General features: G+C 36.9%; 1 protein-coding gene and 1 long non-coding RNA gene across 3 annotated transcripts in view; both read right to left on the minus strand.

Annotated features, from left to right (window-relative positions):
• LOC139732390 (protein PALS1-like) overlaps window positions 1-16073 on the minus strand; it is a 162749-nt gene that overhangs the window by 52513 nt on the left and 94163 nt on the right. The window lies entirely within an intron of this gene.
• Window positions 2630-5814, minus strand: LOC139732386 (uncharacterized). The gene is made up of 4 exons (XR_011711019.1): window positions 5666-5814; window positions 4956-5062; window positions 4390-4538; window positions 2630-3435 (listed from the first exon to the last, which is right to left on the minus strand). It is a non-coding gene; the product is annotated as an uncharacterized lncRNA (long non-coding RNA).

Consider the following 16073-nt stretch of genomic DNA (forward strand, 5'->3'; position numbering starts at 1 on the left):
TAGAACCTGACTAATATGCATTTGAATGTAGAATTTTTACACGCACATATATGGCGCAATGAAACATAAAAACTTGATTTACTCAAAATTGTACTTTGTAAAATCTACCAATATAAGAAGTTTTTTTAAACTACCTAAATCAATCTATTCAAAAGTTTTTATTATTCCGAAATATAATATATATTCTGATATCTTATGCAGCAAAGAAATTACAAGATAAGGCGAAAGATAACTCGTTTTATGTTATCCTAAATGGGACGATGTATTTTTACCGGACGCGCATTTTGAATGAAAAATCGAATGTATAGCGTAAGCCCATATATATTGTACATGGTATAGTGCGTGTAGGTATTTATCTTACATAATTGGCGAAGTCAATGGACAGGTTGGATAGCTGACTGCAAAACCCTTTGTGGCACCTTGATATGACTGAAATGTGCTTCTTCCCCACCCCCCCTCCCCACCCCCCCAAAAAAAATAAAATAAAATCAGTAGTGTTGTTACCATGGCAACTGATCATCATTAGGTCACTCCCTGAAAATTTCAAATATTCATAATTGTAAAACGTACGAAAGTGTTGAAACATTTTGTGTGTGTGTGAAAAATGTGTCAATCTAACTAATCTATGTTTAACAATGAAACCTAAGAGTTATATAAAATTGTTTACTATGTTCGGAAATGGTTGTCATGGAAACCGTGATAACAAATCACATGTTACTGGGAAAAATTACGATACCAAATCTCCCATCCTGCATACTCACCCCTTCCCCCGAGAATGCTTTGGAATTCGTAATGCTATATAGTTTGCATTCTCAGGCCCTGAAAAACGGAGCCCTGCAAGGGATAGGCACGAAATCACTTTTACTTTTGTAATGTTCTAAGGCGAGGTGTTTGCATTTTATTTTGATTTATTCTCCCGCAGAAGACTTATACTAAATGTTTCTTTTATGATGGTTGATTGTTGACATGAACGTTGTTTGGAACGCACACTTAGTCGGCGACATAAAAATGTTATTATGTATCCCGGATTTGTGTGAAAAAGTAAGGCAAATATCACCCTCAAAGAGAAAATAAGAAGCGAAAAGGAAGTAGAAGTGAAATGCGTACAATGCAATAACAGCTTTATTTCCCCTTCCCATCGTTAAGTCGGTTATATCATCGAGTCTATATTGCAGATTATATTAATCCTTGGCCAAGTTCTATGTCCTTGGAGCAGACATGTAACAACTTGTTTGTTTGCAATTCGATTTTTTTTCTATATTATCACAAATTTGTGAAAAAAAAAATCATTTCAGTTATCACCAACACTCTAAATTCCCAGTCAACCAACAAAACGTACTACACAATGTGCACACGCCCGCAACCACCGTCTCAAACAGCGTTCACGAATGAAATACAGTAAACAGTAAACGAGGCAATTTCTCTTTTTTAAAGCAATGATTTGCCATTAGCGTACATTTACTAGAATAGCAGCACTTGACATCTATGTAGCTGGTTACCAAAATGCTGATTAGAATACCATACACAGTAAGAACATGCTTGAATCCTGCAAAATATATATAATTATTTCTCTTCAACAGTATTTCGTTTTGAAAGGTAAAGAACCTCAGTCTCCATTTGTGGACATCTAAAAACAAACAAAAAAATCCATCTGAAAGCAATCTTCTTAAATGATTAAAAGCTTTAGAAAAGAATGAGTCCTCAGTGAAAATGTCTTTCATGAACAAATCTCTGTGATATACATCAAAAGAGTTTGAAAAACAATACAAATTGCGCTGACTACATTAACTGCATTGACAGCCTCAATTTTTTTTTAAATGTGACATATACTATAATGTGTCCAGCATCACAAACGTTACACCAGTTAGAAAAACAAAATGTTCTCTTTAAGCAATATTTCAATATCTCTATCTTTTTAAAAATTTGTGGTTACATATCCTAGCTAATTATGACTGTACGCTGTTGCATTGAACTTTCGTCAATGTACAACTAAATTAGAATGGTGACTGCCAAATTTTTAAAAATCTACTTTTAGTCTGATATTATTTTTGTGTTCTGCAGACCAGTGTGATAAGGTATCTGTACTGAATACTCGTCTCTCAATGAAGAAAAAAAAAAATCACCTCTCCAGAATGCATGGTACCGGTATTTCCCTCTAATACTTTCCCTCATTCCAAGTACCAGAATACATTGCTGGGGCCCTGAATAGCTAACATATATTACAGTATTACCAACATCATGACAATTATGGCACATGTGAAAGAAAACCTGGCAAAACATACATCTTGACCAGTACATTTTCTTTTCACTACTTCTTGTACTTGGCGTTTGGATTGAAACATTTTACTTATGTTCGTTCCTTTAAGCTACATACTATTCTTTTATATCTTAAACTAGAAAAGAAAAAACATGCTCTATGCTATTTCCCTTCAGATTCACCAACTGTTACTTTGTGAAATTTTCTCTTTTTAAGCACTTCAACGTGCAGTTTTTTTTTTTCTGACTAACATGTCACATATTTTCCTCCATCTGATGAAGAAAGGCAAAGTTCACTTCCCTTTTGCTGCCCCCCCCCCCCATAAAAACAAAAACAAAAGACATTCCAATCTGACAGGAATAAAATGTTGGCGTTTGGGCTTCAAAGGAAATAACAGGATCAATTTCCATGAACTACTAGTATGCGGCTTGTAACTGTGAGTCTCAAAGGCATGGTATAGTTTTGGTTGAGATGGAGATTCAGACTTTAACTTTTTGCAAGCAAATAAAAACAACTTATGAAATATGAAAGAGCATCAAATTCTTAGAGTAATTTGAAGTTTGTTTGATTAAAGTTCTTGGTTTTGAAACGGCCGAGAAATTTTTTTTAAAAGTGACACAGAATGATAATAATTAGAAGTGGGTGCCACCTTTATCAGGACCCCTTTGTTTTTGTACATCTCAGCCTTTTCAAAACCAATTTTTAACAAATAAATTTGGAATTCCTCTTGGTATTGTTTACTCTTTAATATTTCGTAACAGGGTTCTCATTATTTTACAAAATCTCCATATCAGCCCCCATCTCAACCAAAAGTAGGCCATCCCTCATCCCTTTAATGCTGCCATCAAAATTGGAAGTAGATCTACATCAAATCATATTGTAAATGCTCTTTGCCAAGTAGTGTTGTGCACATTTTGATATCAGGTCTTGTTTTACTTCATCACTAAGGGAAAAAAAAGAAAAAAAAGATTAGAAAAGAAGCATTTAATCTGGATTAGTAGAAATGTCTAATATATACACATGTCTTTTATATATTCAACTTCTATAATAGTTCTGAAAGCACATTGTGATTATATTTGAGAAGTTTACATGGATGCATTCCACATGTAAGTTCAGGTTCTGATGACATCCTTCATACGGAATCTGGATGCGGACCGGATAGCCTGGCAGGGTTGTTTCTGGAGAGAGACAGAGAGAGAGAGAGAGAGAGAGAGAGAGAAAGAATGGTGTATCTGTCTTTACTTGATGAGGAAAGTGACATGGGCATTTTAATCTTTGGTGAAGACACAGTGACATATAGGCTAATAAAGACATACGGTTACTTGATTTCCTCTATATGTAGTGTTTCTTTGAAACTGTAAAGTATATCATTTTATACAGTAGATCCTAATTGTAGCAATTTAACCGTGAGTACACGATGAAATATAAAATGTAGGAAACTTTCATGATCCAAATATCCAATTCTTTCCATTAAGCTTTTTATTCCATTCAGAAGAATTTCAAGGTAGTGCTTGCCTGATACTGCAACTGGATACATTCATCACTTTCGTGCATATAATGTCCCTGTGACCTTTCACATCAATACCCTCATAACTAATCAAAGTCAAATTGCTTAGAGGTTATGGTAACTTTACCATCCGAAGGTAAATATAATGTCATGGTAGCAATGCTCTACAGTCAATAAAAATCAGGGTTTCCCTGTAATTTACAATCAGCAGCAAAATCACAACAATAACTAAAATGCTACTTGTACAAGGCTCAGCAGGTAATCATCTCTTCTGTATAAAACCAAAGTTGAAGATGATCTGCTGAGTAAATTTAAGTTATTGCAAGATGAGAATAGGACAGATGTGCGTGTGAATGATGACTGCAACAACATAAAAACTCCTGCAACCATCTTTGACAGAGGCTAAAAAAAAAATAATAATCAGCGTTAATTCATGTAAATCTTCGTTGTTGGAGTGATTGACTACATGCATATGCAGTACTGCATTCATTTAGCAAAACATGCGTTAATTTTCTGCCCAATGAACGATCGACAGTCAAAAATTTGGTCAAGATGTCAAAGGCTTGACAAAATATTCCAACATATTTGGGGTTTACATTTTACATGTACATGTATTATTGCTTACCTCCCACATTTCCTTTCGAAATAGAGTGCAGGATGCACAGATTAGAGGTTGGTAGTCAGGACATCTCTCTCTTTCTTTTTTCTCTCTCTCTCTCTTGTCCGTAGTTGGCTGTGGTTTGCAGGGTCCATTTTGTCCACTTTGTGCTAATTCTGGTCGAAAATACAATTAACAAAAACTTAAATAAGTTATCATTTTTATGAGTGAAACAGGATAATCATACTGCAACATAAACAAACACATTCATCATGAATTAGAATTAATCATCACGATCTCATGAATCCCTTAGTATGAGATTTTGGATCTTCAGGTCACTGTCAACATTAATTTGTCTTACATGTAATACATTAATCATGTCATTGTTATTATCATCTTTGATGCTCTAAAGCCATATCTTACTGAAAATGAATTATGTAGGATGGAAGTCATCTTGACACCTGTAATTCCTGTACACAAATATTTGATTGTATCATGCTCTCATTTGTATGTGGATTAGGATATGATTTCCTTGCATAAATCGATTTGTATTCATGAGATGATATTCCTAATTTCAAATCGATGACACTTACTTCTGAGCTGGAAAGGGCATTCACATCGCAGTCAAGACATCTTTCTATCTCCCCCTCACTCTAGTGGATGTGATCTCAAACTCAGCATGTCCATTTGTTGGTGACACCTTGATAAAAATAAAGAACAATACATCACAGCATATCACCCTTACGTCATACTTAACGCAACATAATAACAATGGAAAGTTAATTGATCTGTGACTACAGACGTATTTTCATTTGTGCACACATTAAACACTTGTGCCAATTGACATGGTTGAGAAATATTTCATTACATATAATATCTTACTTGATTACATTTATGTTTGATTTTTATATGATCTCATCTTCAGTAGATAGAATACCGTTCTTTCATATGATCCTCTACAATAGAACATGCAATGAATTTACAAGAAAACAAGAATACACATCCGATCATAGATTTGCTCCCCTTATTATATAAATGGAGATACACGTGTATAAGATTATTCTCCTCTCTTTGTTTGCAAAGTATTTGTACACTGCATTGTAATGCAACTGTCAAAGCGATAACATGCTTGTTACAATTTATTCAAATGGAATAGGAATATTTGATACTCAATGTATTTAGATTTGGCATTATTTTCAACTGGGCACTGAAGTGATACATTTGATAATCAAACACTTAGTAAGTTAGTATTTAAAAGATATTTCAAATTAGACCGCTATTTAAGACATTTACCATTTCTTACCTTCTGGTTGTTCTGCAATTTGTTGCAGGTAGAAAGAGCTCAGTCTTTACAATGAGATTTTGGCAAGTCAGAATAGGCATATGTCTCTCTCTTTGGTGAAGTTTGAAGACAAGACTCAGTCTGTCCACTTGTTGGTACATCTAGCTGAAAACAGAAATCAACATGACCCAAATAATTTTTTTTTCATCTTTAAAGCAGAGCATTATAAGCTAATAGTGAACAAAAAATAAAATCAATTTGAAATTTAATTGTTTTGAAAAGGCATCTTGACATTGACATAATTTTCTTTGTTTCCCATGCAAATCAATTATAACTAAAAATATATCTCTTTCATTAAGATGATTTTTTTTTTTTTAGCTTTTTAAAAAGTTAAAAAAGAAGAAGATATTTAGGTTTCAGTGAGTCGGTATAAATGATCCATTAAAAATGTAATATTTACATTTTTTCAAATGAACCTTTATTCTTTGAGACATTAACATAAGAACTTGGTACTTATGAGTAAAGACATTTCTAAATAGTTTCTCTTTGACTAGATCTATTTGTAAACTAGAAGAGTACATGTAAATGATTCACAGATTAGGAGAGGTTGGCAGTCAGGACTGAACACTTTCTCTCTCTCTCTCTCTCTCTCTCTCTCTTTCAGGCATATTCGAATGGCAAGATCACTTGGTTGTAGACTCGCTTTTATATAAAACACCTAGGCCTAAATCCTAGACTCTTTTTCTGAACCCACAGGTCTACAAATACCAGAAAGAGTGGAATCAACCTTAGACCTCTGCTCTAGAGACTAATATTAGCCTAGATAATTCACGTTAGAGCTAATGTTAGGATCTTCTAATGTTAGATCTAACATGAACTTTTTGATCAAAGTTAGCCTACATATATAGTATAATTATTATGCATAGATTTTAGAACCTCTAGATGCCTAAACTTAGGTCTAGCTAGGCCTAGTAAGCTGGGTCTTTACAACAAAACTGCCTAGATATGAGTAGTAGATTACTAGAAACCTCTAACGTTAGGTAGAATCAGTGGCCCAGATCTTGACTAAGGTTAGACCTAGATCCTAATTCCAGACGCCAGCTATTTATGCTTCAGACCCCGGCCCTAGATTTTATATTGTAGGTCTAGTATATTACTATTAGACTCTAAACGTTGGTAGATCTACATCTACATCTTCTGTATAGTCTACAGCCCCTTGCCCTGGACCTGGCTCTAGCCCTACAAATAGAAATACATCTAACCAGCGCAGTAACGTTAGTAGTAGTGGACCTGTACTGTCCACGTTATACAACTGCTAATGTGCTAACGTTAGGTGTTAAGTTCATTGTGATTATACTACTAGTGTCATAGGGCCTAGCCCGATTGAATTGTTTTGGCATAATAACAGGCGTAGCCGTACATTCTAGCACTAACACTAACATTCGTCGTTAGAGTAACAATACCCCTACTAGCTAGAATGTCTAACACTAACGTTAGTATTATCGCAACTATTAACAGTTAGAGAGAGTGTATTACCGTTAAATAGATTAGACCTAACAGTAGACGAGGATTCAGTCCAACTGCATGTGATGAGGCCATAAATTACAAACCTAGATCGAACTAACAAGACACCTAAATCTAGACGTAGACCTAATGTTTGTTAGGCCTCTTTTCGCACCGTGTCAAGACGTGCTTTACGGAATAATCGCTGTTCCACTAACAAACACTGCCGGCACGGTCGGGTGGCGGCCCGGGGGTTGGTAGGCATGCCCGCGCCCACGGGATCGGTGCAAAATACAGTAATTAAAGACATCGGCCTAACGTAGTACTAGCGCTTGAACCTTGATATTAACCAAGTCTCAGATCAAAGTTGTATATCTAACTAATAGATCAAAACAGACTTTTTAAGTTCCGTTATGCAGTGCAATAAGGAACTATGTATTTATTTACTAAGTTACTTACATTCGAAGGAAATGGTCCCTTTTCCATGCAGTCACCACGTTTCCAACTCAACGACCGAAACATGCAGCTCTCGCGCGAGAGATTTTACCTGTATGTAGCTAGATCGTAGGGGTAGTGCGTGGTAGACGTACGCACACGTATTAAGTATTCGCGCGCACACAAGCTGCGCGGGGCTACTGGAAAATGCTCGGAAAATGCATTTTCTGAGTTCCTGCAAGTTCAGAGTTTTGATTAAAAGTAAAGATTTCTTCAAGAAAACTAGAAATAATATTGACACATTCAATTAAAGAAGCACTTGTAGTTTTATAAAACATTAAAGTACTTTTGGAAGATCATCTAATTAGCTTGGAAAAGCAAACTTTGCAGAACGTTAAGTAATCTGTGAATATTATTTCCAGAAAACAACACCCAAACATTTGAGAGCCCCATATATGGCTGTACAAAATGACTTTTTAAAATGCTAAGGAAACACATTTAAATTGCAATTTCATTAAAAGGGACAATTGAAACTCATGATCTTTCAAATATCAATTGAATGCAAGCAAAAAATAAAAATCGTGATTTTTGACATGCTTCTGAATTTTGTGCTAAAAATGACATTTTTCGGCAAAAACGCGCGTGACATCCGGCCGTACGCTATTCCTTAGTATTTTTGCAAGACTTTCAGTATGAGAATGGAGCATTAACAAAAAATGCCGTCGAATCCTTATCTAGAGCCTTTTTTGAGGTTTGGCTGGTCTACTAATAAGCCTATTTGCTAAATCTTAGAACTCAGAATAACAGTAAGATGATTAAATTTTCTCTTCATTTATTTTAGACATGGGTACATGTATCACTTCAGTAATACTTAATATTTCATTTTCTATGTTCAGTAGGACCGATTTAGTATTTCTTATATTTTTCTTGATTTTTTTTTCGGGCCACCAGATTTTACTTTCGGGCCACCAAAAAATAAAAATTTATGATTTTGGTGGCCCGATCGGGCCACCAAAAATAAAAGTTAGTGTCGAGCCCTGCAAACAGTTGCTAATATTTGCAAAACTGTCACTAACATTTGCAAAACTGTTGCTGACATTAACTAACAGTCGCTAATAGTCGCCACCTGTGTTTTGCAAACACTTTCGCTCAAGTGTTGCTAATTGTCACTAAACATCGCTAAAAGTCACTAACTGTCGCTAATGGCAGAAACGAACTTGATTTTTCACAAACATTCATTAGAAAAGTGGGAGAATCTCAAATTCGCTACGTTCGCAAACGTTCGCCGCTCAGTGATATACCAGCTTGAAGTGAAATTTAATGCACGTAGACCTAGCACATGAATCTGAACTTCTGAAGTCTTAAAACGCATTGAGTACCAAAGTATGCACAGTCATTTTGGGTAGTTTGTTGCTATAGGTCTGCAGATGAAAATATCTATTAATTAGACATTAATCAAAATGCACTAGTTACTCAAACTGATTTATGTTATAGCAGGGCTGCCAGCCTCAAGTAAGAGTTTGGAGTGAGACTGCGAGGGAGGAGCAACCAAACCTGAGGGATCGAAGCAATAGTTACGTTCAGACGACAAGCCCTAACCTCAAGAGTGAAGGTTAGGAAACCTCGAGGTTAAGCTCTTGCTCCCTAACTTCGACATGCATCCACACATCGAATCTTAACCTCGAGGTTACGAAACCTCGAGGTTAAATTCCTGCCCCATTGAGTGCGTTGATTTTTGCGTCCACATGGTGCTTAACTACGAGTGGGGACCCCCCCGCGGCTCGTGGTTAGAGTGCTAACCATAAGATTTCTCGGTGCTCTTAACATCGAGCTAACGAGATTAGTTAACTACCAGTGCATCTCCATGGTCCCTAACTACAAGCTTAACCTCAAGGTTTCCTAACCTCAAGGTTAAGGCTTGTCATCTGAACGTAACTAATGATGGTGGTGGTGATTGAAGGGGGGGGGGGATGGTGTGGAAGGGGAGTGACACTCCCCTTTCTATTGGGGGGAGCTTTGACAATGCACTCTGGTGCGTACTTCAGTAAAGATTTCAAAACATGCATTAAGAGTGTGTGCCTGTGGGAAAATCTTGAGAAAGTTTAGGCTTGGGCATACTGAATGTTCAGATTATCAGGGACTTGGGGAACATTTTTTTTTTACTTTCTGTTTTGGAGATTCATCATGAAAATTCTGTCATCAGAGTGAGACAGTTAAATTTTGGTGAATTGCATTCAGTCTCACGCTAATTGCATGAGAGTTGACAGCCCGGTCATAGTTGCTAGAATACACTAATTCCTATAGGGCCTACATAGTATGTTTTGATCACATGAACAAGAAAAACTCATGTTTTAAGAAATCATAAGAAAATATTGGGCATCACGTACACAGCAAGGGCATCAATGTGGATGCAGCTACACAGAAATGCCTCCTTTCCCTCTTCTACAAACAATATATCCCAATACAGATTCTGGTCTCATACCAACTTGTATAAATCAGTAATTGCTGCAACAAATACGAATATGGATGTACATGCACAACAGACTAGTACAAGTCTACAACTATTTTTACAGAATAGCACAAAATTGTGTCAGTCATTTGATGGTAAAATCTATGACCTCACAACAAATTTCTTTTCTAAACTTTACATTGTATGAACACTATGAGATGCCTCATTTTCTATGACTGACTCTAAAATGGAAGACAAAGTTTATAAGTTTTCCCAGATTACTTCTGAATGACTAAGCCCTATCTGTAACCCCTCCATCATTACCCAGCTATTGCACAAGAATGACTTATGTCAGGACATAATCATAAGAACTTGAAAAGAAATGGAAGCACCAATAAAAGCAACAACACTCCAGCCCGAGCATAGGCAATACTTGTGTATCTAATAGGTAAAGCTCTTGCAACACAAAATACATTGTATAACAGCGAGCTCACAGCAATGGGATCACAGCACTGAAGATATTTGAATGGTATCAAAGGTGAAGGCATACTTTAGGTTGGTGTACTGTCATGAAAGAAAAAAACAAAAACGAAACAAAGGCAGAAAAACTTCAACGTCTTGTCTTCCTCTCTGGTTGCGAAAAATCCCACACACCAAATACTTTGGGAACAAAACCACATGAAATTTCCATAACAAAGCTTTCTCACTGCACACCCTGCCATGGAGGGCACAGAGTCAAAGGACAGGTGTTTACTTGTGTTGCTTGATAAAGCCTCAGATATGCAGTAACAATCGGGCACTTGTCAAAGAAGAGAATACTTATGTGAGAAGTGGATGTAAATGTAGTGCGTGCAAATGTACCACAAACCAGCAGTCATACACTTGTCACTTTTCACAGCATCTAATCCTCAAAACTTTAGATTTAAGATGGGACTCTGAAGGGAGGCATAAAGAGAGACCTGTCTGTTTATAAGCTATCTACTTGCATTGGTCAATGGGGTGCTAATGAAAATTAGGAGCAACCTAATTAAAGTACCAGTTGTACATATCCTTCTCGGAGAACTGCAGCATCCTTTGCATCTGAAATAAACTGTCAACACTAATCTTACAAAATGTACTTTGTCTTTTGGTTAGGTTATCCTGAAAGGAGAAACATTTCCTGATTTGGGGAGAATACAAATGTTGGAATAAACTGATTTTGAGTAAATGTGATTTCTTTTGATTGGAACTCCCTTTACAGTACATGCAAGATTCCTTGGCATACATGGTAACTAAACAGTGCTTACCAAAAGCAATGCTGAATAAGATAATGAATAAGAATACATGTAGCACAGGCATTAAAGAGTAACCCTGTTATGATTTGTCCTCATTGAACGGCAGGGGTGCAGGCATGCTTGAACCCAGATGTCAAGCTGTGTAATATCTATTTCTACATGGTGAAAAGGTCATGGTATACAGTACATTGTAGAACCATGGCACAGGGAATAGAAAACTTACTCCACCAGTGCCTAGTTATGAGACAACCCCTGAGTGGTCTAGGCCTATATTCTATCATTCACGGACTAGTATTTTGAAAGAAGAAATCGCCTCAATTTGCCCTGAATGGGTATAATAACTTGACAAATGCTATGCATAGATCTTCTTGAACACTATGAGTACATGCAGACTTGTATCATCTTTATCGCTTTCAACAAATGCATAGGCCTAAATAGTTTTTATCATAATTTGCATCAAAAATCATCCTATAGTGAATGACTGAAAGGGCTTCACCTGATTAGGTGTAGGCCTACAGTACTACTTCAGGATATTGGTATGTTTGATACTCCAAGGTAAATTGTTTGGAAAATGATGTCACTTTTTGAGATGACATTCTCCAAATAATACTGTATAAGCTGTTATTTTCATGTACAGATATTTTCGCGAATGAGGAGGTGACAGACATTTTCGCGAGATGTTGTTTTCGCAAATTGACATCAACGCAATTATAAATGCAGTCTTACCCTAGCATATGGCGACATTTTCGCGTGTTGTTAAATTCACCGTCCAACTGTGATTCGCGAAATTCGCAGAAATTAAACCCTTGCGAAAATAACAGCTTATAAAGTACACTATTTGTGAAATGGGTCACAGGGGCATTTGCAGCATTTGTGATGTCATCCTGTGCTGCTCCGTACAATCACTGTTATACAACACCTAAAAAGAATGTAGCGCATCACGTGACATGCAGTCAGAAGTACCATTGCACGCTGTTGTTGTCAGCCGTGCAATTTTGTTTTGTGAATTTACGACATTAATATGCATGCGAAAGTTCTTGTCTACACTATGCATTGAAAACCAATAGCATTGAATACCAATAGCAGTTCACAAAAATTTTATGTCGCGAAAAAGGTTGTCGGCTCCAATTCATGAAAAATTTCTTTGCGCGAGTATTTCTGGTTTTACAGTAATGCAAGGCTAATGTCACCAATTTCCACTGATTCCCTTGTTAAAACTCTTGCTCAACTCATAGATTTTGTTCCACTGCACGGCTCTGATGTCACTATAAACAGACCTTTGCCAGTTACAAAGTGTGCATTCTGTCAATCATTTTACTGTAAACAACTAATTTCCAGCTATCAGTCTCGTGTACTTGACTGATTGACTGAGACTGTGTTTCTCATTTGCCTTTCATGAAAAAATGGTTGCCATTTCTGTACTAAATTTAAGAATCCGTGTGGACCACATCTTTTGATGTCCGAGGTGTTGTGTAAAACAAAAAATGTATGGTCTTTACTTGTGCAACGGAACAAGATTTTACACTCAGTGAAAGATGAGGCCCACTATTCAGTGTCTCCATTAGTACTATTCACTTCAGGCTACGCCCCTCAGTGGATAGTACTATTTTGGTGTCACCTCTGCCCACAGCTTTAACCTGAAACTTTTAAGGCAAAGTATACTGTTGTATTATCATAGTACAGCCATAGAGAAATATTCTTCTATTGCAACAAGGCCAATGAGACAACCTAAAGTAGACTTTTGGTTCATAAAAGTTATTATAGCATGGAGTCAGGGATGATTACTGAACATTTACACTGCACATGTGCATTGCTTATTATGGGAAAATTTATCTTAGTAAATACTCCAGATGCAAGCAATTTGGTGATCTTATCATATAATGTATGAATACTAACATACTAGCAGCAAACATACCCAAAAATCTTTAACACAACTGTACACAGCTGTATAGCATCATCAGTGGGTAGTCAATTTCATTTGTAAGCATATTATATGTACATGGCATATAACCATGAATAATGAAACCAAAGCATTTATGGAAAATGCATACAATGTCTCGCCACAGGCAATATTTTTTTCCTAGTTGATATTGAATTCTTGTAGAAAAACTGTAGAATCAATTGACAAGATGCCACAGTATCAATCATGCAAAAAAATCAATTTCCAATCACAAACTAACAGCATTATTAGAATAATTTACATCTCTGTGTATGTGGGCCGTCTTCTAATTCTGGATTGGCCAGTTATAATGTAAAATTATGCAAACCAAGGACCACTGGTATTCTGTGGAATCAGAAGAAAAACTAGAAATGTCGCTACGGCGACTGATGCCTCCACCATAATGCATGATTCTCCCAATAGGTGTATAGTACAATGTCTTCACAATGTGTGATGACAGTTTCACATAACTGGCAAAATATCGAAATAACAGGTTTATCAGAAATATCTTGAATGTTCACTTTCCACGAACTGGGTTTGCTATAATTGTCTATTTAAGAGTACAGGTACACATATTTGGGGAATTGAAAATTTTTACTTGACTTCTGACCGACCTTATTATAAGTTTATGCATTGAGTATAATTTTCAAGGTATGAAGAAAGAGTGTAATTACAGTACAAAATATATCTTTTTTTTCATTTAAACCTAACCTGTGACCCTTAACCTTTGACCTTTGACCTTCTGGCTGGAAACTTCCAAGAGAATCTCCATTAAGTAATACATGTACATATATTAAATTTTAAAACTAATAATGCAATTATTGCATATATGAGGGAAATAGTAACATTTTGAGGAGTTAACCTTGACCTTTGACCCCTGACTATTGACCCATGACCCCTAAATTCCCTAGATAATCCCTGCCAGTCAGTACATGCATATGTACCAAGTTCCATGAAGATACATTGAACCATTTGTGAGAAATGTGCTATTGCAACATTTTCACCTAACCTTTGACCTTTTGACCTTTGACCTTATGACATGAAACTCTCTCTGGAGAATCTTTATGCAGTAGTACATGTCTACACGAAGTTTCAGGAAAATAACTGCGGGCATTGCATAGATATGGGGGAAATAGCAACATTTTTAGCATTTGACCTTGACCTTTTGACCTTTGACCTCTTGTCAATGTCACTAAAATCTACTCAACTAATTGTCCCATCATACATCATCCTTGGACCAAGTTTGGTGAAAGCTGCTTCATCCAGTTTTGAGTTATCACATAAACAGATAAATTTTAGGATTTGACCTTGATCTTTGACCTTTGACCTCTGTCCGATTTCACTGAAAAACTAATCAAGTAATTGTCCCATCATACATCATCCTCCAACAAAGTTTGGTGAAATTTGCTCCATACAGTCTTGAGTTAATGCGTAAACGGATAAATTTCATGATTTGACCTTGACCTTTGACCTTTGACCTTTTGCCGATTTCACCTAAAATCTAATCAAATCATTGCCCCATCATACTTCATACTTGGACCAAGTTTGGTAAAATTCCAGTAAATATTACTCAAGTTATCGCGTAAACGAAAGCGGACGGACGTACGTACGGACGTACGGACGGACGGACGGACGGACGGACAACCCGAAAACATAATGCCTCCGGCACCACTACGTGGCGGAGGCATAAAAAGGAGAAATTGCCCATGTAATAATGCACTGCTGCATATACAGTACAATGTACATTTCTGTTTTGCTGCATTTGACCAAACTTCATGTATGTTGCAAAGTGCATTGAACACCATGATGTGGTAGGAGTACGCTAAAGGCAAAAGCTAAAAACATACACAGTAATGTCAAAAACATAGCAGCACTTAAACATTATCTTCAGCAAATATTGGCATTTTCAATTACTCATGGCTGGCCCATCAAAATCCATAGTACATGTATATCATCTATCAATGGCACAATCAATCATTTAGAGTAAAGTATAGATACAATGTACATGTAGAGTCTCTCCAAACATGAATTTGTCACCAGAATCAATGCAAGGACTTAGACTCCATTTACAGTGAGCGAATATGCCGGGCTCGGCCGTGGCCGAGCCTGGCCTTCATTTCAGTGTAAACGCGCAAAAGGCCAAATGCGGGGCCAAAATTGGCGCGCATTTAGCCACACTCTGGAGGTGGTCTCGGCCACGGCCGAGTCGCGGCTGAGTCGCGGCCGAGCCCGGCCTTTTCTCAGTGTTAACGCAAACTGGGCCAAATGCGGTACCAAATTTAGTCTGGCTTCCAGACCCTCTGCCCGTACTATTTTGCTATTCAGGATATTAACCCTCTCAACGTTGAAAACTAGTATAACTTAAGATGGTTTTGTCCTGCAAAGGATTTTTCCTTTGGCAAAGGCCTTTGCCGAATGGCGACTTCGTTGCCACCGAATCCAGTTGGCAAAGGGTCTGGAAACCAGACTCTAACAAATTGCATTTATTTACAAGCAGAGCGCAACTACGACAAAATACAGAAAGGTTTGAATTAAAAGCACTGTAAACGGGCAGAATTGCGGGGCTCGGCCCAGCCCCGCACTGTAAACGGGGTCCATGACAGTCAACATTTACTAGCACTACACATTTTTTTCCCCAAAAGACAATGAGCAATTAATCACAACCATACATGTCATTGATTCTTCACAAACACTTTTTTTTTCCCTCGAAAATCAGTAATGTGAAACAAGCCTGTTGTGGGCTTACACATGCACTTACAGAGGCCCTGTACAATGATTGTCTCAAATCAGCACCTGTAGTTATTTTCATGCCAGCAAAAGCCAGTGAAA

The sequence above is a fragment of the Diadema antillarum genome, unplaced genomic scaffold (genome assembly GCF_040938485.1).
Source record: "Diadema antillarum isolate AM-2024a unplaced genomic scaffold, OU_Dant_1.0 seq00000418_RagTag, whole genome shotgun sequence".
Taxonomy (NCBI): Eukaryota; Metazoa; Echinodermata; class Echinoidea; order Diadematoida; family Diadematidae; genus Diadema; species Diadema antillarum.